At 37.0% G+C, this 23,604-nt stretch overlaps 1 pseudogene; it reads left to right on the forward strand.

Moving 5' to 3' along the window:
* Positions 1 to 13,356: 13,356 nt before the first annotated feature.
* On the forward strand, positions 13,357 to 21,592 carry LOC133245203 (craniofacial development protein 2-like; annotated as a pseudogene).
* The last annotated feature ends 2,012 nt before the right edge of the window (positions 21,593 to 23,604 follow it).

Genomic DNA, 23,604 nt, shown 5'->3' on the forward strand with positions numbered 1-23,604 from the left:
AATAGTCAATATCAAAGTTCTTTACAAATAAAACTCTTCTAATTACTGTTTTGCTTCTCTGTCCATTTCAGTAGCTGTGATCATTTTGTTTCTGGTGAATGAGCCTTACCACTTGGCCCCTGATACTATAAGTTTCTATCATTCTTTCTGCATTTAGGGATTTCACTTCAATGGTAGCAGTTACTCTAATTTTTGACTTACAAAGTAGGGTCAACAGAGACCTTGGGTGATAATGAGTCTCCACTCAAAAATTCATTTCTCGTAGTCTTGGTTAAAAACTGTGTTCTTGACTTCCCAGGGATTGTGAGCAGGTCTTCCATGGTAAACACTCTAAGATCCCACTATCTTTAAGTTTTGGATATGTTTTTCTATAGTATGTCAATGAATTTCTGACATTTCAACATTATTTTGTGGTTAAAATTGGTTTGCTATGAACATTGTTATAAAAAAACTTCATAATGTGGGATGCTCTGCATCTTTTTTTCATGATCATGACTATCTGCAAAAGATATAGAATTGTGGGGTCTAATATAAAGGTTAAATAAGCACGGTGACAATATATAGCCTTGACGTACTCCTTTTCCTACTTGGAACCAGTCTGTTGTTCCATGTCCAATTCTAACTGTTGCTTCCTGACCTGCATATAGATTTCTCAAGAGGCAGGTCACGTGGACTGGTATTCCCATCGCTTTCAGAATTTTCCAGAGTTTCTTGTGATCCACAGAGTCAAAGGCTTTGGCATAGTCAATAAAGCAGAAATAGATGTTTTTCTGGAACTCTCTTGCTTTTTCAGTGAGCCAGTGGATGTTGGCAATTTGATCTCTGGTTCTTCTGCTTTTTCTAAAACTAGCTTGGGCATCTGGACGTTCACGGTTCACATATTGTTGAAGCCTGGTCTGGAGAATTTTGAGCATTACTTTATTAGAGTGTGAGATGAGTGCAATTGTGTGGTAGTTTGAGCATTCTTTGGCATTACCTTTCTTAGGGATTGGCATGAAAACTGACCTTTTCTAGTTCTGTGGCTACTGCTGAGTTTTACAAATTTGCTGGCATATAGAGTGCAACATTTTCATAGCATCATCTTTTAGGATTGAAATAGCTCAACTGGAATTCCATCACCTCCACTAGCTTTGTTTGTAGTGATGCTTTCTAAGGCCCACTTGACTTCACATTCCAGGATGTCTGGCTCTTGGTGAGTGATCACACTATCATGATTATCTGGGTGGTGAAGATCTTTTTGTACAGTTCTTCTGTGTATTCTTGCCATCTCTTCTTAATATCTTCTGCTTCTGTTAGGTCCATACCATTTCTGTCCTTTACTGAGCCCATCTTTGCATGATATATTCCCTTGGTCTCTCTAATTGTCTTGAAGAGATCTCCAGTCTTTACTATTCTATTGTTTTCCTCTATTTCTTTGCACTGATCACTGAAGAAGACTTTCTTATATCTCTTTGCTATTCTTTGGAACTCTGCATTCATATCTTTCCTTTTCTCCTTAGCCTTTCACTTCTATTCTTTTCACAGCTAATTGTAAGCCCTCCTCAAACAGCCATTTTGCTTTTTTGTATTTCTTTTTCTTGGGGATGGTCTTGATCCCTCTCTCCCTCCTCCTCCCCATACCATTTGCATGCTCCATTGTTATCTGTGTACCTGATCCCTGTCTCCTGTACTATGCCATGAACCTCCATCCATAGTTCATCAGGCACTCTGTCTGTCAGATCTAGTCCCTTAAATCTATATCTCATTTTCACTGTAAAATCTTTAGGGATTTGATTTAGGTCATACCTGAATGGTCTAGTGGTTTTCTCCACTTTCTTCGATTTAAGTTTGAAGTTGGCAATAAGGAGTTCATGATCTGAGCCACAGTCAGCTCCCAGTCTTGTTTTTGCTGACTGTATACAGCTTCTCCATCTTTGGCTGCAAAGAATATAATCAATCTGATTTCAGAGTTGACCATCTGGTGATGTCCATGTGTAGAGTCTTCTCTTGTGTTGTTGGAAGAAGGTGTTTGCTATGACCAGTGCATTCTCTTGGCAGAACTTTATTAGCCTTTGCCCTGTTTCATTCTGTACTCCAAGGCCAAATTTGCCTGTTACTCCAGGTGTTTCTTGACTTCCTACTTTTGCATTCCTGACCCCTCCCTATAATGAAAGGACATCTTTTTTTTTGCGTGTTAATAATAGAAGGTCTTGTAGGTCTTCATAGAACTGTTCAAATTCAACTTCTTCAGCATTACTGGCATAGATTTGGATTACCGTGATACTGAATGATTTGCCTGAGAAACGAACAGAGATCATCTGTTGTTTTTTAGACTGAATCCAAGTGCTGCATTTTGGACTCTTGTTGACTATGATGGTTTCTCCATTACTTCTAAGGGATTCTTGCCCACAGTAATAGATATAATGGTCATCTGAGTTAAATTCACCCATTCCAGTCCATTTTAGTTCTATGACCCCTAAAATGTTGATGTTGATTCCTGCCATCTCGTTTGACCACTTCCAATTTGCCTTGATTCATGGCCTAACATTCCAGGTTCCAATGCAATATTGCTCTTTACAGCATCAGACCTTGCTTCCACAAGGTCCACAGGCTTGAAGCACAAGATGGAATCAAGATTGCTGGGAGAAATATCAATAACCTCAGATATGCAGATGACACCACCCTTATGGGAGAAAGTGAAGACTAACTAAAGAGCTTTTTGATGAAAGTGAAAGAGGAGAGTGAAAAAGTTGGCTTAAAGCTCAACATTCAGAAAACAAAGATCATAGCATGGTCCCATCACTCATGGCAAATAGATGGAGAAACAGTGGAAACAGTGGCAGACATTATTTTGGGGGGCTCCAAAATCACTGCAGATGGTGACTGTAACCATTAAATAAAAAAACACTTACGCCTTGGAATAAAAGTTATGATCAACCTAGACAGCACATTAAAAAGCAGAGACATTACTTTGTCCATAAAGGTCCGTCTAGTCAAGGCTATGGTTTTTCCAGTAGTCATGTAAGGATGTGAGAGTTGGACTATAAAGAAAGGTGAGCACTGAAGAATTGATGCTTTTGAACTGTGGTGTTGGAGAAGGCTCTTTAGAGTCCTTTGGCCTGCAAGGAGATCCAACCAGTCCATCCTAAAGGAAATCAATCCTGAATGTTCATTGGAAGGACTGATGTTGAAGCTGAAACTCCAGTACTTTGCCACCTGATGTCAAGTGCTGATTCACTTGAAAAGACCCCGATGCTGGGAAAGACTGAAGGCAGGAGAAGAAAGGGACTACAGAGGATGAGATGTCTGGATGGCCTCACTGACTCAATGGGCATGAGTTTGAGTAAACTCTGGGAGTGGGTGATAGACAGGGAAGCCTGGCGTGTTCTAGTCCATGGGGTTGCAAAGAGTCGGACACGACTGGGCGATTGAACTGAACTGAATATTAATGTTAGGATGAATTCAGCTGTAAAAGTGTCTGGTTTGAAACCTTATAATTTATAATTATTAAATAATAGAAATTTATTAAAAATGCTTAGGTATATTATGATTATTGATCCATTTCTTCTGGAAATTTAGACTTGTGATTTAAAAACTGAAATTTAATCTGACATGTTGCTCAAATTAAAGTTTATATTAAATTAAAAGTCTAGAGATAAAAGGCAACAATTAGAGATAGAAAAGAATGAACAGCTATCTAGCCCTATAATGTGCTAGGCAGAATTCACAAGTATTTCCTTATATTTTCTCTTTTCATCTCTATGTTGGAGAGAATCTGTGAAACAGGTTTTAACATTGAAGACACAGAAAGGATAAGTAACTTGCTCTAAGTCCCAGAAAAGTGCATCAAGAATTCAAACGCAGGTGACTAAAGGTCAGAATCTATGCATGATGTTAGAATGCTTCTTAATGCAGCTGTCTGGGAAAAAGCTGAGCTATATACTTGAAAAGAGCCAAGCTGAATGAGGGCTGCTTGGTTTTGCTTTGTCCTTTGGGCATTTTGCTTTGGCATTTCAGATGGAGGATTCAGGTTCTTATGTGGCCTTGGTGCTTTTTGCCTCTGTCTTCCCACATCAAATTGATATAATTTCTTTGTTAATATAACTAAGCTTTGTGGAGCTCTGTTACTTTAATCAGAAGACTCAACTGAAAAAGTATGCATTATTTTCAACCCAGTAGATATAGACACTCATAAATTAAAGACTTGGCATACTCACTAAACACCAGTAAATACTCCATAAATTCAAACTGTAGTTTTTGAGGCTGGGGACTCTGTGCCATCCATCTTCGTATTAGTTTCTAAAATTCTGTGCCTTATCCACAGCAGGTGTTCACCACAACTATTGAATGGTAAAATTTCTTATGTTGAACTACATAAAACTGTCTCAGTATTTAGTCACTGTGTATTACTGTCTTTTCTTTTTTTTTTTTTCATTTTCCTATTGATTCTATTTATACTAGTCACATTTATCATTTCTACCAGGCTGTTTCCAAAATCTAACTCCAGTGTACATACAGATACGTTTTCTTTATGAATATTATCTATACATTATACATTCAGTTTTCTTCAAGTGTGCCACCTCCATGGGCATCCTCCTATTCTCAGACTTGCCACTGGTGTAATTATAATATTCTATGATTAATGCCTTAGCTCTTTTACAGGCTTTTTTTTATCAGTATACATATTTCTAAAGCTGAGTTTTTTATGCTGCCTGAGACATAGTAACTTCTTATCATTTATTTCCTTTCCATTTCTATTTTTTGCTGTAATCCAAATGATCACTTTGGTCTTTGGAGCACTTGTTATATCTTCCTTTAGATAACACTGTACCTTGTTTCCTCCTGCCTGGCAAAGTCTAGCTTTCCTGTAAAAATATCCTCTTGGTTTTTAATAGGGCTCTACCTACCTCATTTCTAGTTGGGTTACTTCAGTTGTATTAATCTCTACTTCCTGCCCTTGAAAACATAAATTTCTTCCTTCCTTCCTCCCTTGCCTCCTTCCCGCCTTCCCTCTCTCTCTTTCTTCCTCTCTCTCTTCTCCAGGGAGGCAAATAAAGCATAGATAGATTTTTCTCTAACTGCTTAGGTTTGGTTTTGCTGTTGCTATTATTGTTTTTGTTTTTAGGAAATCTTTCCCCTTAGTTTTTTATTGTTAACATTCCCCTCTTATTTTAATACTTGAAATAACAGTTTCAAGTCCATGGCATGTTAATCACTAAGTTACCACGGCACATATGGATATATATTGTTTACCGCATCTACTTTTTTCTGTTTTCATAGGGCGGTCACCTATTAGCTTTATCAAGGAGCAAAATAAGATTGAGTTTTACACAAATAGTTTATAACTGAGTATATACATTTAGATATATAAAGCAGGCACCTTTATGGAGTCTCAGAAAAATTATAAAAAACAAAAAAAACACAAAAAGTCTGTTTTTTTTTTCATTTTATTTATTGCTTTCTTATTTTCTTATTGTCCCTTAATACCTTTCCAAACAGAGAGAAGAAACAAAAGAACTTTCAGTTTTATGAGTTAATATTTTGAGATAAAAAATGCATGAGATAGCAGGATCAATCTGCCTCCTGCCAACACCAAATTATACCATTTCAAGTCAGAAAAAGGGAAAGGAGAGAGTGTTCAGGCTTATTGGTAACTACTGGATGTTAAGAAAATTCCAAAGAGAGACAATCTAAAATAGACCTCCACTTACTAGTGCTCATACAAAATTAAAGTGTATAAAACAATTTTTTTCTTAACTTCATGTCAGTTATTTCTGTTTCTATGAGACTTTATTTTGGTTTTCTGATCCCCTGCCTACAATTTCTAACAGAAGTGCTGTGTTTAAAATTGACTGTGAGTTTGTGATTCTAGTATTCCTTATCACACTCTATTTTCAGTATCATCTCTATCTACCTTTGGTTTTACTTTCCCTTACTTTCATCTTAAAAACACAGCTTACTTCTTGCTCTGGGCTGCCCTCTCCTTGATCATTTTTCTTTCTGACTTCCTATCTTACTCCTATCTAAACTATGAATTCAACAATAGTCATTTTTCTTCTATACATTCCCACCTAGCAAAATGTATATATTTTCGCACAAGTTGAAACTGTGGCAAAAAGTTTACATGCATAGATGATTCACCACAAGCGCATAGACTTCATTACTGTTTTTCCTTACTTATCACAGGAATCCACTAAAGTCTAGCCATTTATCAACTGTTACTAGTGTATATATTGTATGGAAAGGAGATGATGCACTTTTTTATGTACAGCCAATGTGGTTCCAAAGATATTTAAGAAATCAATATTACTGATTTCATTATTGTATCTGAAGTTTTTGTTGTTGAATTATTCACATTTATTCACACTTTCTAAATGTTGTTTAGATACTTACTTTAAAACCAATACAATATTGTAAAGTAAAAAATAATAATAAAATTAAAAAAAAAGAATCATGATAATAAGAATTTTTTGAGTTTAAGGAAATTAGGGTATAACCATGAAAGATGACTGTGTGTCATGTGTTATCACATAACCGAGTTTATATTGTGGCTAGAGAGAAAGAAGGGACTTGTGTTGATATGAGCTTGAAGAGTGATAAACACTACTTCTTTATATACAGATCCAAATTTCCTGCTACCAGTTTGTTCCTTGGAATTGCTCAGAGAACAATTTCCCTAAATACCAAGGAATAAAATTAAATATTTATATCAGTGGCATAGTTAATATCATCAAAATATCTTACTGTGATTGCTCTTCTTTGTACATCAGTCAAGAGTGTACAAAATCTCTAAGAAACATGCCAATAAAAGTTCAGTTTACACCAAAAGAAGATAGAGTATTATTGTGCAAATTTTAGTGTTTATAGATCTCTAGTCTAGTCAAGGCTATGGTTTTTCCAGTATTCATGTATGGATGTGAGAGTTGGACTTTGAAGAAAGCTGAGCGCCGAAGAATTGATGCTTTTGAACTGTGGTGCTGGAGAAGACTCTTGAGAGTCCCATGGGCTGCAAGGAGATCTAACCAGTCCATTCTAAAGGACATCAGTCCTGGGGTGTTCTTTGGAAGGAATGATGCTAAAGCTGAAACTCCAATACTTTGGCCACCTCATGCGAAGAGTTGACTCATTGGAAAAGACTCTGATGCTGGGAGGGATTGGGGGCAGGAGGAGAAGGGGACGACAGAAGATGAGATGGCTGGATGGCATCACTGACTCTATGGACACAAGTTTGAGTGAACTCCTGGAGTTGGTGATGGACAGGGAGGTCTGGCATGCTGCAATTCATGGGGTTTCAAAGAGTCAGACACAACTGAGCTACTGAACTGAACTGAATATTATAAAAATTTTGCATACAAAATATATTTACTTGTAATCAAGTGTTCAGGTTAGATGAAAAATATTTTAATAGTCTTACATAATTTTGAAATGTAAATAATTTCCAAAAATATTTTTTATGTTTTATGTTGTAATCATGAATTAATTATAAATGTACAAAATAATTTTGTTTCTCAGAAAATCCATATTCAATCATAAGCATGAGAAAGAAGTTAATGTAGCCCAGGTTTAGATTGATGTTAGAAATTAAAATAAAGATGTGAATGATTTCCAAACTCAATAATTAATGTTTTTCTTGCAAACAATTTAGACTGTTAACATAGAGAAAAATATAATGGTGTTTGAAAATCATAGATATCCAGACTGTGTGGTCATTAGAAATAAAGTGCAATTCAGATTGCATATGTTTCAACTGTACATGACACCATTTAGATTTAAATCATAAATGAGCTAAATGCCCATTACAAGCATATTGCAAATAAATCTAGTTTTTATTTTATTTGCACTCATACTTTTCTAGATTGTATTACTATATGATAATATGCTTTTGTCTGGATGAAAGTACATAATCATTAACATTTATAGTTCTCTGTGGTAAAAAGGCAGATGACATACACTATCATTTTGTGATGTGTAATTCAATTGCTGGCACATTAGGATTTTTAACGGAAGGCTTATAATGTAAATTTCAATTCTGTACTCTGTCAGTAACTAACAAATGTTGAATTATTTCCTTCCTTAGACATACACCATTGGAATCCATTTAAAGTGCTTAATGATGTATTAATAAACCATGATTTTCCAGCAGAGTTTCTGAACTCCCCTTACTGGCGCCAGCTCTGGTGCTGCCAATCAAATTAGAATCCCATGATTTCTCAGTAAATAAAGGTTAATTGGACATATAAAGGGAAATTGAACATCAGAAATATCTATACTCACATTATTCTAATATAAAACTTAATTATTAAATTTATTTTACAATAAGTGTGGTTAAAAATTCATAATAACATATATTGAATCTTTATTTTTGTTTTGAATACAAAGAGCTATCCACTTGTAATTTCAGATAAATCAGTAATATCAGGCTTACTGTTTTCATCTGTGTTAAATTTTCTAATCGATTATTTCTTAGGAGAAAGTAGTCTGTGTAGGATAATTTGTGCTTAGTAAGCTTAACTGTAAATGCTTTTCTAAACCATTCTCCTTAATCCCCCAAATCTTGTCCTTTATAAAAATAAATATGTGGAAAATTATTTACACATGTGTAACATCATTTTCTCAAATAGCATTTATTCTTTGTTTACTTCCTGATCCATTAGATAGTTTAAAACATAGTCTGCTTTTGTAGTCTGGATAGTAGTCAATTCAGATGTGAATCATGTGCTTGAGCTGTTCTAATAGAATTGTATCGAAAAATTTCTAAGCATGTATTGATACTTACCAGCTACATTATTTTCGAAATTCCCTGTTGGCTCAGCTGGTAAAGAATCTGCTGCAATGCAGGAGACCTAGTTTTGGTCCCTGGGTTAGGAAGATCCTCTGGAGAAGGGAACGGCTACCCACTGTATTATGTCCAGGAGAATTCCATGGACTGTGTAGTCCCTGGGGTTGCAAAGAGTCAGACATGACTGAGTGACTTTCACTCTCAGTGAGAAAACAAAGCATGCTGATATACAGGATTAAATGTTCAGAGTTAACTACTCTAGATATAGTGTACTTAGTAATGCTGGAAAAGATAAATATAAATGTTTAAGACATGAATGTCATAGCTGGAAATTTAAATAATTCTTTGGAAGCCAGAAATAACAATAAAAACACAAAAGTAAAATCCATAATAATAAGTAAGAAACTAGAACCAATAGTTACTAGTCTAGAAACTGGCCAGAAGACAAAGCAAGTAGGAGGTCGTCAGCCTCTCAGCCCAACTTCATCATCTCCATCCTGACATTTGACATCCCCAAAGGGGAAACCTTAGTGAAAGATATGAAAAGATAAGAAAACTACTAGCAGAGTAAGAATTTGGAAATTTATCTCTATCTCACCATTGTCTCTAAACTATCACAAACCATCAGTCATCCTACCTTCGTATATTCCCTCCTCAAAATCCCTAAATCAAACTTGAAAAATTGTAGACCCAAGTTATTTTGATCCTTGGACATAACTAAGCTCCTGGGTGAAGCCCAGATAATTTATCTCTGAAGAAATAATATAGAATCTAGCCCTCAAATATTTTCTATGGAAAGTGAACTCAGCATTGAATATCACTAAAAATATGAGAAAACTTCATCACCACAGGAAAAAGACAGATAAAGCACTCAAAAATGTATAATTATATCAACATAAAATTCAATTATTAAATTTAAAAGATGAAAAATGTAAAGTTTTATTTATAAAAAAATAAAAGAAATGAAACAATGGAAAAAGGAGAGACTATCAGATTTGACAGCCAGATTCAAAACAGAAAAAACTAGAAAGTTTTGAGTTTGAAAAAGTAACTGAAAAATTTTGTATTTTCCAAATAACATAGCTTAAAGTTAAACAAGCAAAAATACAGAATTATATGAATTTTGTCTTACTAAATCATTATAAGTCTGCAGAAGTTATCTAAATACCTTGAGCTTGTTTCTTATATTTACAAAATGTGTAGAGTCCACTAGGTTTATTCAGTCTTTCATTTATTAGCTCATTAATTGGTGTTATAAGCATTTTCTGTGGTCCAACTATGCTACCTTATAGTCTCATAAACATTAAGTTATGGCCTTTGCCTATGCGCAGTTGACATTATAGCATAGACGTTGATGATGCCTCCCAGTTCTAATTTTATTTTCAGATAGCAGTCAGTTCAACTTATTCTTCTAGTTAAGACACAGGGAAGAATTTGGCAGGCACTGAGAACTTGGTCTTTAGTCCTGCAGACAGCCATAAAGTGAAGGTGGATAAACAGAAGGAAATGACATATAGGCAGAGGGAGTAAGAAGAAGAAAATTCCTGGCTTAACACTATTGACCAAGTATAAAGCAATAATCATTCTGTGGATGATAATATCATTGTATTCTAACCCTGGGTAACAACAACATAAAAATATTCTGGGTTCATGAATGTTGTTGGGAAACACAACACATGTCCACCATTCATAATGCATCTGGACTTTACAAATTCTATATTGTTTTATTAGGAAGGCAAACTGCTCTGAATCTTTTAAGAGGAGCTTTAGAACTCATTCTCAAGAAATAAATCATTTTGATATTTGGCAAAACCAATACAATATTGTAAATTTTAAAAATAAAATAAAATTTAAAAAAAGAAAGAAATCATCCTTTCCAATATTAAATATTGAAAACAATATCAAGTTTCTTAAACTGAGCTCTCAAATTTTATGTAAGTTTATGATACAAATAGAAGAAATCTCCCTGTAGAATATTAAAAAAAGCATTCTAACTGAAAAATAAATAGATGTGAATGTTGTTAAATATTTGTTTGAACATTTATATATCAACTTTTGATGAACTGATTTTAGTTATCAATTTTCAAATTCTGAAAGATGCTTTACTTCAAATTTTAATTTATATAAATGCAGAAATTTTCTGATATGATATTTACAAGCTTTATAATCAAAACTATCTGTGTATCCCAACAGGCTTGTTCTAGGTTTGAAAGAAAGCAAACATACACTGTACATATCTATCTATGTCTACCCATGTATCTATTTATTTATAGACATATTGATACATATATATTGATACATATATAATATTATTAATGTTCTCAAATATTTAAGACATTCAGCTTATGCTTGACTTTTTGGCTTTTTCCTTTCTACCCAACTCTGTGTGTGCCTCCTGTTACGAAAGCTAACATAAACTGACATATTTCCCTTTAGGTTGGCCTCATATGTGACTACTGAGTTGGCTTATATTTGAACTAATTGACAAGAGTGGTAATGCAAATACTATGCAAATGAACTCCCTCTGGGACTCTTTTTTCTACCTTCAATTGATCCCTATGCAAGCCTTGCACTTTGTAACGTTCTTCCAAGGTACTTAATTTTGTGGTTTGTGTAGACGTTTAGTATTATTGACAGTGATACATTGGCCTTCTGTACTATTTATCTCTGACAAACACTCTCTGCTTTAAATAAGGCACTATGGCTGATAAATTTGAAGCATGTGAAATGAGTGCTGATGTTATATTATTGATGATAGAATTAAATCATGGAAAATTTAAAACTGTACTAATATGACTTGCCCTAAATGCATAGACACACACATACACACATACACAAACACATATACACACAGATATCCAAAGTTTTTTTTCACTGAAGGTACTGAGTGACTAACACTAGTGTAATGTAATTAGCAATAGAAAACTGAAGTGTATATGACTGCTCAATTTCAAATATTTATTTTTAAAAAGTGACTATATTTAAAATGGTTTGTTTAGTTGTACGCTTCACTCATGATTGTGTTTTTATTGTAGGAAGTGGTTTTGTGCATGATAAGATATTCAGCAGTGTCCCTGTCCTCTCCACATGAGATGCCAGTTGTACCCTCCTAAGTTATGACAATCAAAATTATCTCAAGACAGTCCCAAGAGAGCAAAATTGTCCCCACTTGAAAAGCACTATACTCTGAAGTCCCTACCAAATGTCTTAGTTTCAGTGAGAACCCAACTGACTGGTTGGAACACAAATGTGTGAATTCTCAGGATATTTACCTCTCAGCTCCCCAGTAATTTTTAATTCTTCTCTAGTAGATATCTGACAAACCTTGTGGTATCCTTTCCTGCTGCAGCTACTGGTGCTAAGTCGCTTCAGTTGTGTCCGATTCTGTGCGACCCCATAGACGGCAGTCCACCAGGCTCCCCTGTCCCTGGGATTCTCCAGGCAAGAACACTGAAGTGGGTTGCCATTTTCTTCTCCAAGGCATGAAAGTGAAAAGTGAATGTGAATTTGCTCAGTCATGTCCGACTCTTTGTGACCCCATGGACTGCAGCCCAGCAGGCTCCTCCGTCCATGGGACTTTCCAGGCAAGAGTACTGGAGTGGGTTGCCGTTGCCTTCTCCGATCCTTTCCTAGAAACATGCAATTTAGTATTAATTCAAACACTGAAGCACACTCATATGCCAATTTATGGCGACATTCTTCTATATTGTCCTCTCATCTCTTACTTTGTGATCTAAAAATTCTAACCACATCAGCCTCCCCACACTCTAATTTCTTTGTGCTCAACTCAGTGGGATGGGCACACTCTTCCTGTGATCTCCTCATAGAGTTCCCTCTCTTGATTTCTTTCTCTGAGCATCTGAATCTTGTATTGCCTGTTGTCCGTTTCTGAAACAGATACTTTACATAGTTTTCCTAACTTCCTACTTGTTACAGAATGACAGCAAGTCCAATAACAGTTATCCATTCCTTCGGGGACTGAAGTAGAAACAATACAGGAGTGAGGAACACTGGGTAATGTCTGGACACTTCTACCCTCACAAGTTGTATCTTTAACAATAACAAATGTGTTTGTTCCCAAACATGTCTGTGCTGGGCATGTTTATTACTGCAATCTCAGCTTTCAAGTATACAATAGAGCATTAAAAGGAAGGGTTGCTTTTTATCAAAAATCAAATTAAGTGTTTTGAAAGTTTAAAGACAAATAAATAAAACATATTTTTGTCTTATTATACACAAGATAATTGTCAAGAAATGGGAAACCATAAAGAATCTAGATAATCTCCACTCATGTTATCAGAATTTTAAATAACCAAAGCTTGAAATTATAATTAGGGTATGTTATTTTAATATTTATTATATAAATACAATGGGGAACTGTAGTTAGAATTCTCAAAGAAGTTTCATTCCCACATTAGAGTCTGACATATAAATATATATATGTATATACATTTCAATTTATAAAATTTTTATTTCTAAAAATTCATTATTTTAATAAATCTATACTTTACTGTTCAATCTAATCACACTAGGACCACAGCCTTGTCTAACTTAATGAAACTAAGCCATGCCCATGGGGCAACCCAATACGGGCGGGTCATGGAGGAGAGATCTGACAGAATGTGGTCCACTAGAGAAGGGAATGGCAAACCACTTCAGTATTCTTGCCTTGAGAACCCCATGAACAGTATGAAAAGGCAAAATGATAGGATACTGAAAGAGAAACTCCCCAGGTCAGTAGGTTCCCAAAATGCTACTGGAGATGAGTGGAGAAATAACTCCAGAAAGAATGAAGGGATGGAGCCAAAGCAAAAAGAATACCCAGCTGTGGATGTGACTGGTGATAGAAGCAAGGTCCGATGCTGTGAAGAGCAATATTGCATAGGAACCTGGAATGTCAGGTCCATGAATCAAGGCAAATTGGAAGTGGTCAAACAGGAGATGGCAAGAGTGAATGTCGACATTCTAGGAATCAGCGAACAGAAATGGACTGGAATGGGTGAATTTAACTCAGACCATGAATTTAACATGACCATTATATCTACTACTGCGGGTAGGAATCCCTCAGAAGAAATGGAATGGCTATCATGGTCAACAAAAGAGTCCGAAATGCAGTACTTGGATGCAATTTCAAAAATGACAGAATGATCTCTGTTCATTTCCAAGGCAAACCATTCAATATCACAGTAATCCAAGTCTATGCCCCAGCCAGTAACGCTGAAGAAGCTGAAGTTGAACGGTTCTATGAAGACCTACGAGACCTTTTAGAACTAACACCCAAAAAAGATGTCCTTTTCATTATAGGGGACTGGAATGCAAAAGTAGGAAGTCAAGAAACACCTGGAGTAACAGGCAAATTTGGCCTTGGAATACGAAATGAAGCAGGGCAAAACTAATAGAGTTTTGCCAAGAAAATGCACTGATCATAACAAACACCCTGTTCCAACAACACAAGAGAAGACTCTATACATGGACATCACCAGAGGGTCAACACCGAAATCAGATTGATTATATTCTTTGCAGCCAAAGATGGAGAAGCTCTATAGAGTCAGCAAAAACAAGACCAGGAGCTGACTGTGGCTCAGACCATGAACTCCTTATTGCCAAATTCAGACTTAAATTGAAGAAAGTAGGGAAAACCACTAGGCCATTCAGGTATGACCTAAATCAAATCCCTTATGATTAGACAGTGGAAGTGAGAAATAGAATTAAGGGCCTAGATATGATACATAGAATGACTGATGAACTATGGATGGAGTTTCGTGACCTACAGGAGACAGGGATCAAGACCATCCCCATGGAAAAGAAATGCAAAAAAGCAAAATGGCTGTCTGGGGAGGCCTTACAAATAGCTGTGAAAAGAAGAGAAGTGAAAAGCAAAGGAGAAAAGGAAAGATATAAACATCTGAATGCAGAGTTCCAAAGAATAGCAAGAAGAGATAAGAAAGCCTTCTTCAGCGATCAATGCAATGAAATAGAGGAAAACAACAGAATGGGAAAAACTAGAGATCTCTTCAAGAAAATCAAAAATACCAAAGGAACATTTCATGCAAAGATGTGCTCGATGAAGGACAGAAATGGTATGGACCTAACAGAAGCAGAAGATATTAAGAAGAGATGGCAAGAATACACAGAAGAACTGTACAAAAAAGATCTTCACGACCCAGATAATCACAGTGGTGTGATCACTGACCTAGAGCCAGACATCCTGGAATGTGAAGTCATGTGGGCCTTATAAGGCATCACTACAAACAAAGCTAGTGGAGGTGATGGAATTCCAGTTGAGCTATTCCAAATCCTGAAAGATGATGCTGTGAAAGTGCTGCACTCAATATGCCAGCACATTTGGAAAACTCAGCAGTGGCCACAGGACTGGAAAAGGTCAGTTTTCATTCCAATTCCAAAGAAAGGAATGCCAAAGAATGCTCAAACTACCGCACAATTGCACTCATCTCACACGCTAGTAAAGTAATGCTTAAAATTTTCCAAGACCGGCTTCAGCAATATGTGAACCGTGAACTTCCTGATGTTCAAGCTGGTTTTAGAAAAGGCAGAGGAACCAGAGATCAAATTGCCAACATCCGCTGGATCATGGAAAAAGCAAGAGAGTTCCAGAAAAGCATATATTTCTGCTTTATTGACTATGCCAAAGCCTTTGACTGTGTGGATCACAATAAACTGTGGAAAATTCTGAAAGAGATGGGAATACCAGACCACCTGATCTGCCTCTTGAGAAATTTGTATGCAGGTCAGGAAGCAACAGTTAGAACTAGACATGGAACAACAGACTGGTTCCAAAAAATAAAAGGAGTTCGTCAAGGCTGTATATTGTCACCCTGTTTATTTAACTTATATGCAGAGTACATCATGAGAAACGCTGGACTGGAAAAAACACAAGCTGGAATCAAGATTGCCGGGAGAAATATCAATCACCTCAGATATGCAGATGACACCACCCTTATGGCAGAAAGTGAAGAGGAACTCAAAAGCCTCTTGATGAAAGTGAAAGAGGAGAGTGAAAAAGTTGGCTTAAAGCTCAACATTCAGAAAACGAAGATCATGGCATCCGGTCCCATCACTTCATGGGAAATAGATGGGGAAACAGTGGAAACAGTGTCAGACTTTATTTTTCTGGGCTCCAAAATCACTGCAGATGGTGACTGCAGCCATGAAATTAAAAGATGCTTACTCCTTGGAAGGAAAGTTATGACCAACCTAGATAGCATATTCAAAAGCAGAGACATTATTTTGCCAACAAAGGTCCGTCTAGTCAAGGCTATGGTTTTTCCTGTGGTCATGTACAGATGTGAGAGTTGGACTGTGAAGAAGGCTGAATGCCGAAGAATTGATGCTTTTGAACTATGGTGTTGGAGAAGACTCTTGAGAGTCCCTTGGACTGCAAGGAGATCCAACCAGTCCATTCTGAAGGAGATCAGCCCTGGGATTTCTTTGGAAGGAATAATGCTAAAGCTGAAACTCCAGTACTTTGGCCACCTTATGTGAAGAGTTGACTCATTGGAAAAGACTCTGATGCTGGGAGGGATTGGGGGCAAGAGGAGAAGGGGACGACAGAGGATGAGATGGCTGGATGGCATCACTGACTCGATGGACGTGAATCTGAGTGAACTCCGGGTGTTGGTGATGGACAGGGAGGCCTGGCATGCTGGCATTCATGGGGTCGCAAAGAGTCAGACACGACTGAGCGACTGATCTGATACTTTAATTTTGTCTTTTGATTATACAACCCACTACCTACACTTATAATGTCAAAGGATGAGTTATGTCTCACATTCATGGAAATAACTAATTAATTAAACCAACAAATATTTATTAAGCACCAGCTCTTTACTGGGTGAATACTAAAACCTTAAGATTGAGTAGTGAAGGACATGAACAGAAATCCTCACCTATTTTGGCTTGCATTCTAATAAGGCTGTTATACATATGGATAAATAAATGAATATATATATACATATATTTTGGTATGACCTGGGGGCTCAGTGGTAAATAATCTGCCTGCCAGTTTTGGAAACACATGTTCCACCCATGGGTCAGAAAGATCCCCTGGAGAAAGATGGCAACCCACTCCAGTATTCTTGCCTCGAGAATTCCATGGACAGAGGAGCCTGGTGGGCTATAGTCCATTGGAGTCACAAAAGAGTCAGACATGACTTAGTAACTAAATAACAAACAATAATAACAACAATATGCATATATTTGATCAATAAGTAAGTCAGGGACTTCCCTGGCAGGCCAGTGGTTAAGACTCCCCTCTGTCAAAATCTATGTCATGCAGGGGACATGGATTTGATCTCTGGTCAGGGAACTAAGATCTCCCATGCTGTGCAATGAGGCTAAAATAAACAAATAAACTCAAATAAAAAAGTACATACACAAATAAGTGAGTAAATAAGTCAAAAGTGGCCTCTTTGTATTTTCGCCTAGGTTGTTTATTTCTTCACTGAAAGATGAGACTCACTTTCTCAAAACACCGCTGGCAACAAAATGAAATTTTATAAAAATCTATTTACTATTTTAAAAGCCCCAAAGAACAAATTTTATCCATTTAGAGAAGGGAATGACTATCTACTCCAATATTCCTACCTGGAGACTCCCATGGACAGTGAAGCCTGGAAGGTTTCTGTCCATGGGGTCGCAAAAGAGAAATGACTGAGAGTAACACTTTCTGTCTGTTTTTAAAACTTAACCATATCAAAAATTAATATTCTAGTATTTTTCAACACTTAAAGCATGTCCACAACCATCACCCCCAACTGTTACAGAGATGCACTCCAGATTTTAGCTTTAATGGAAAAAAAAAATCTGGTAATGTGAGATGGGAATCCTTTCAAAAATCTTGCCTTTTTAAATGTAACCCCTGTGGGAACAAGGAACTTTGTGGAGTCAGAAACTGTATAAAATTTAGTAAGCATTTTCTTCATAATACTGGTACAACAAAATTGTGCTAGGAATTACACATATACGAAAAAAAATTAGGAAAAAAATGATATGGCCAAAACCCAGAACATTGTCGAATTTAAATTGACTTTTAACTGAGGTGAGCTTCAATTACTGAAAATCTAGGCGAGTTAGCCTACAGCCAAGGGTTTAGATCACCACCTGTTCTGAAAAGAAATCTCCATACTGTTCCACAGTGCTGCACCAGCTTACATTCTCACCAGCAGTGTACAATGGTCATTCTTCACATCCTTGCCAACATCTGTTATTTGTGTTCTTTTTGATAATATTTCAAATCCTGAAAGATGATGCTGTGAAAGTGCTGCACTCAATATGCCAGCAAAATTTGGAAAACTCAGCAGTGGCCACAGGACTGGAAAAGGTCAGTTTTCATTCCAGTCCCAAAGAAAGGCAATGCCCAAAATGCTCAAACTACTGCACAACTGCACTCATCTCACACGCTAGTAAAGTAATGCTGAAAATTCTCCAAGCCAGGCTTCAGCAATACATGAACCATGAACTTCCAGATGTTCAAGCTGGTTTTAGAAAAGACAGAGGAACCAGAGATCAAATTAACAACATCCGCTGGATCATCAAAAAAGCAAGAGAGTTCCAAAAAACACATCTATTTCTGCTTTATTGACTATGCCAAAGCCTTTGACTGTGTGGATCACAATAAACTGTGGAAAATTCTTCAAGAGACGGGAATACCAGACCATCTGACCAGCCTCTTGAGAAACCTGCATGCAGGTCAGGAAGCAACAGTTAGAATTGGACATGGAACAACATACTGGCTCCAAATCAGGAAAGGAGTACATCAAGGCTGTATGTTGTCACCCTGATGATTTAACCTATACGCAGAGTACGTCATGAGAAACGCTGGGTTGGATGAAGCACAAGCTGGAATCAAGATTGCCGGGAGAAATATCAATCACCTCAGATATGCAGATGACACCACCATTATGGCAGAAAATGAAGAAGAACTAAAGAGCCTCTTGATGAAAGTGAAAGAGGAGAGTGAAAAAGTTGGCTTAAAGCTCAACATTCAGAAAACGAAGATCACGGCATCCAGTCCCATCACTTCATGGCAAATAGACGGGGAAACAATGGAAACAGTAGCTGACTTTATTTTTCTGGGCTCCAAAATCACTGCAGATGGTGATTGCAGCCATGAAATTAAAAAGACACTTATTCCTTGAAAGTTATGACCAACCTAGACAGCATGTTAAAAGGCAGAGACATTACTTTGCCAACAAAGTCCATCTAGTCAAGGCTGTGGGTTTTCCAGTGGTCATGTATGGATGTGAGAGTTGGACTATAAAGAAAGCTGAGCACTAAAGAATTGATGCTTTTGGACTGTGGTGTTGGAGAAGACTCTTGAGAGTCCCTTGGACTGCAAGGAGATCCAACCAGTCCATTTTAAAGAAGATGAGTCCTGGGTGTTCATTCAAAGGACTGGTGTTGAAGCTGAAACTCCAATACTTTGGCCACCTGATGTGAAGAGCTCACTCACTGGAAAAGACCCTGATGCTGGGAAAGATTGAGGACAGGAGGAGAAGGGGACATCAGAGGATGAGATGGTTGGATGGCATCATAGAGTCAATGGACGTGGGTTTGGTGGACTCTGGCAGTTGGTGATGGACAGGGAGGCCTGTGATCATGGGGTCGCAATGAGTTGGACACAACTGAGCGACTCAACTGAACTGATAATATTCAATATTTCCATCTCTTATATCTTATAATATTTTGTTTCTGTACCTCATCTTTTTTTTTTTTCTTTCCCATGGAACTCCAGTTACACCTATATGATTCTGGTCAATAGTGTTCTAGAATTCACTGAAGCACTGTTCATCTACTTTCAGAGGTTTTCTTTTTGTTTTTAAAATTTTGGATATATTCTATTGCTAGTCTTTCAAATTTGCTAATATTCCCTTTTGTAGTTTTTAATATGATGATTAATTTTTTATTTCAAATATTATATGTTTTAACTTTAAATTTATGGTATAGATTTTTATTGATTGTCTATACTTTTTATCATTGTTCATACATTAGTTTTCCTACTTAAATAACTAGAAGTATTTATGAGAGTTTCGGTGTTATGAGTTGATTTCACTATCCCTGTGTTTCTGGGTCTCTTTCTATTTAAACATTTTTCCTGGCTGTGCATTTTCTTATCATTTTTAATTTAATTTCAAATGTGTTACATTGTTGTTTGTTGAATTATATTTTATTCTTTTAAATTAGTGTAAGATTATTTTTCTGTCCTTTATTTAAGTTTCTTGCAATCAGTCTGATTCCTCTGAGTCTTCTTTTCAAATTTTCTTAGCAGGAATTTTGAGCAGGCTTTCCTTTAGGGCTAGCTCCCTGAACTCTGCTCAAGACCCTTTTTATGATAATATTCTTCTGAGAATGCTCTCTTATGCCCTAGGCATTGGAAGTTTTCCCTTATTTATCACTGATGCAATGGACAGGAACTTGGGCAAACTTCGAGAGATGGTGAGGGACAGGAAATCCTGGAGTGCTGCCTTCCATGGGGTTGCAAAAAGTCAGACACTACTGAGCATTTGAACATTAACTACTGGGAATACAACATATTCTTGGCCCTGTGTGAGCTCTGATTGTTTTTTCTTCCTATTGCTTTCTCATGGTACTTCTGTGATCTTCATATCTTCCTCTCACACACACATGCACACACATACACACACACCCCCCAACACACCACCCCCCCCCACACACACAAATCAGTACTCAGCCCCAAACTCAAGGAACCACTCTAGAATACCAACGCTCTCTCTATAGAGTCCTCTTTCCAGTGCTCTACATGGAAGATTTTAGCTACATTAGTCTCAAATTCTGAATCTGCCTCATCAAGAGAGAAAGCTTTAAGATTTGCTTCTTCAAACCATTGTTTCACATCATTTTTTTTTTCTGTAGCTGTTATTTCATTATGACTGAGAGTAAAAGTCAGAGATCATTATATGAGAAGATGTCATCATGAGTATTACATGAGATAATATATTTAAAGTCCTGATTACTTGGCCTATTATATTAGAGGAGTTTAATAAGCATTAATGCATCTCCTACTTCTATATGTTCACTTTATTTCATGTTATACACTCTAAATCTCAAATCATATATAACATTTTAATAAATACTACTTTAGTGGAAGTCAGAGAGTCAACTAACTAATGACCAGTTCTTGCCCTTAAATTTTTTACAAACTCTGGACTCATGAAGCAGTTGCATTTTATTCATATAGGAGGAAACTTTTCAGGTGTTTAATCCCAGATATTTTAACCCTCTCAGATATTGCTTGCTCTGGAATAAGAACACAATATTGCTATTATGTTTAAAGAAGCCAACCAGTTTTCAAATTTTTGATTAAAGTGTTTTGTTATGGCTTGCATCTCTGTGTGCCCCCATCCCAATTAGTATGTTAAAACATAATCCCAATAGGATGGCATTAGGAGGTAGAGCCTTTGAGATCTAATTAGGTCATGAAGGTAGCACCTGCATGATGGAATCAGTGTTTTTATAGGAGGAGACATCAGAGAACTTGCTCACTTGTCCTCTCTCAACAATGTGAAGGATACAAGAAGAAGATTGCTGGATGTAAATTAGGAAAAAACCTTTCACCAGAATTTGACCAGGCTTCCACCCTAATCTTGGACTTTCAGCCTCCAGTGCTATGGGAAATAACTATCTGTTGTTGCCACCCAATCTATGGTATCCAGGAATAGCAGCAAACACAGAAAAAAAGACACATTTTAACCCATGCTTCCATAAATGGAAACAATCTAACTCATGTGTCCTGAATTTGTCTCCACAGATGTTAATGCCCTCATTGGAGCAATAAAAGGAATGCTACCAAGGTGATCCCCTCAAACAGAAAATGGCAACCCACTCCAGTATTCTTGTATGGAAAATACTATGGACAGAGGAGGCTGGCAGGCTCCAGTTCATAGGGTCACAAAAAGTTGGATGCAGCTAAGTGACTGAGCACACACACACACAGAGCAAGGAGATACTCTCTGTTCAGTTCAGTCGCTCAGTCGTGTCTGACTCTTTGCGACCCCATGAATCGTAGCACACCAGGCCTCCCTGTCCATCACCAACTCCCGGAGTTCACTCAAACTCATGTCCATCAAGTCAGTGATGCCATCCAGCCATCTCATCCTCTGTCATCCCCTTCTCCTGCCCCCATCCCTGCCAGCATCAGAGTCTTTTCCAATGAGTCAACTCTTCACATGAGGTGGCCAAAGTATTGGAGTTTCAGCTTTAGCATCATTCCTTCCAAAGAACACTCAGGGCTGATCTCCTTTACTATGGACTGGTGGGATCTCCTTGCAGTCCAAGGGACTCTCAAGAGTCTTCTCCAACACCACACTTCAAAAGCATCAATTCTTCAGCACTCAGCTTTCTTCACAGTCCAACTCTCACTTCCATACATGACCACTGGAAAAACCATAGCCTTGACTAGACAGATCTTTGTTGGCAAAATAATGTCTCTGCTTTTCAATATGCTACCTAGGTTGGTCATAACTTTCCTTCCAAGGAGTAGGTGTCTTTTAATTTCATGACTTCAGTCACCATCTGCAGTGATTTTGGAGCCCCCCAAAATAAAGTCTGCCACTGTTTCCACTGTTTTCCCATCTATTTCCCATGAAGTGATGGGACCTGATGCCATGATCTTCGTTTTCTGAATGTTGAGCTTTAAGCCAACTTTTTCACTCTCCTCTTTCACTTTCATCAAGAGACTTTTTAGGTCCTCTTCACTTTCTGCCATAAGGGTGGTGTCATCTGCATATCTGAGGTGATTGATATTTCTCCCGGGTATCTTGATTCCAGTTTGTGCTTCATCCAGCCCAGCATTTCTCATGATGTACTCTGCATATAAGTTAAATAAGCAGGGTGACAATACACAGCCTTGACGTACTCCTTACTTTCTCTTAATACCACTCATATTTCATAAACGGAGAAATTCAAGCTCTGGACTTAATTGTTATGCCAAAGTGACCACTGACTATGGGAACACTTAGTGATCTTACACTTGACAGCTGCTTTCCACAACTTTAAGTATATATTTGAGCAACTGGAGTGGAAGGAACATATCTGAATGGTATTCATGGTTACTACTTAACCCATAGAAAATAGGCAGGAATATATTCTACATAGAGGTGACCACTCCCTCCTTTAAAGGTAATATCACTATATCCAACCCTTCAAACTGGACTTAATATCATGATTTAGCTAACTAAAATTGGACAAAGATAAAGTGAAAAAACAAGCCAAGAAATATAGATAGAAGATGAGGTTTGGAACCTCAAATCTTATCAGTTGTGTGACCTGATGTGAGTGTCAGAGCTTCCCTAATTCCCATATCAAAGGATACAGAGTGAATATTAAGATCACTAGAAAAATAACAATTATATACATATATGTGTGTGTGTGTGTGTGTGTGTTGCTACTTTTACGGGTCATACATTTTAAGCTATATTGTCAGTTTTTACAAAATTATTTACCCATTGACTTCTGTGGATCTGAATTTTGAAAGAATCTGAAACAATAGAAGTGTTAATATTTTCCTTTCAGGGAGATAAATATCAATTCAAAGAGAATAAGGTGACATATGGGTCTTTTGGAGATTCATAACTCTGATTTCAGCTTGTATTTTATGAGGTCGCTTCTATGTGTATTTATTTGACAGAGCTTTTATTTTTAACAGGTGTTATAGAGCATTACTGAGCACCTCCATAGAATTTTTATACTTATCTTCGACTACTTGCTTCTGTTTGTATCTATCAGTAACAACCTCGTCACCTTCATCTGGAGGAGACAGTTTCACAAGTTCATCAACAAGGTCAGGAGCAATAGCCATCTCTAAAAGA

The sequence above is a fragment of the Bos javanicus genome, chromosome 3 (assembly GCF_032452875.1).
Source record: "Bos javanicus breed banteng chromosome 3, ARS-OSU_banteng_1.0, whole genome shotgun sequence".
NCBI lineage: Eukaryota > Metazoa > Chordata > Mammalia > Artiodactyla > Bovidae > Bos > Bos javanicus.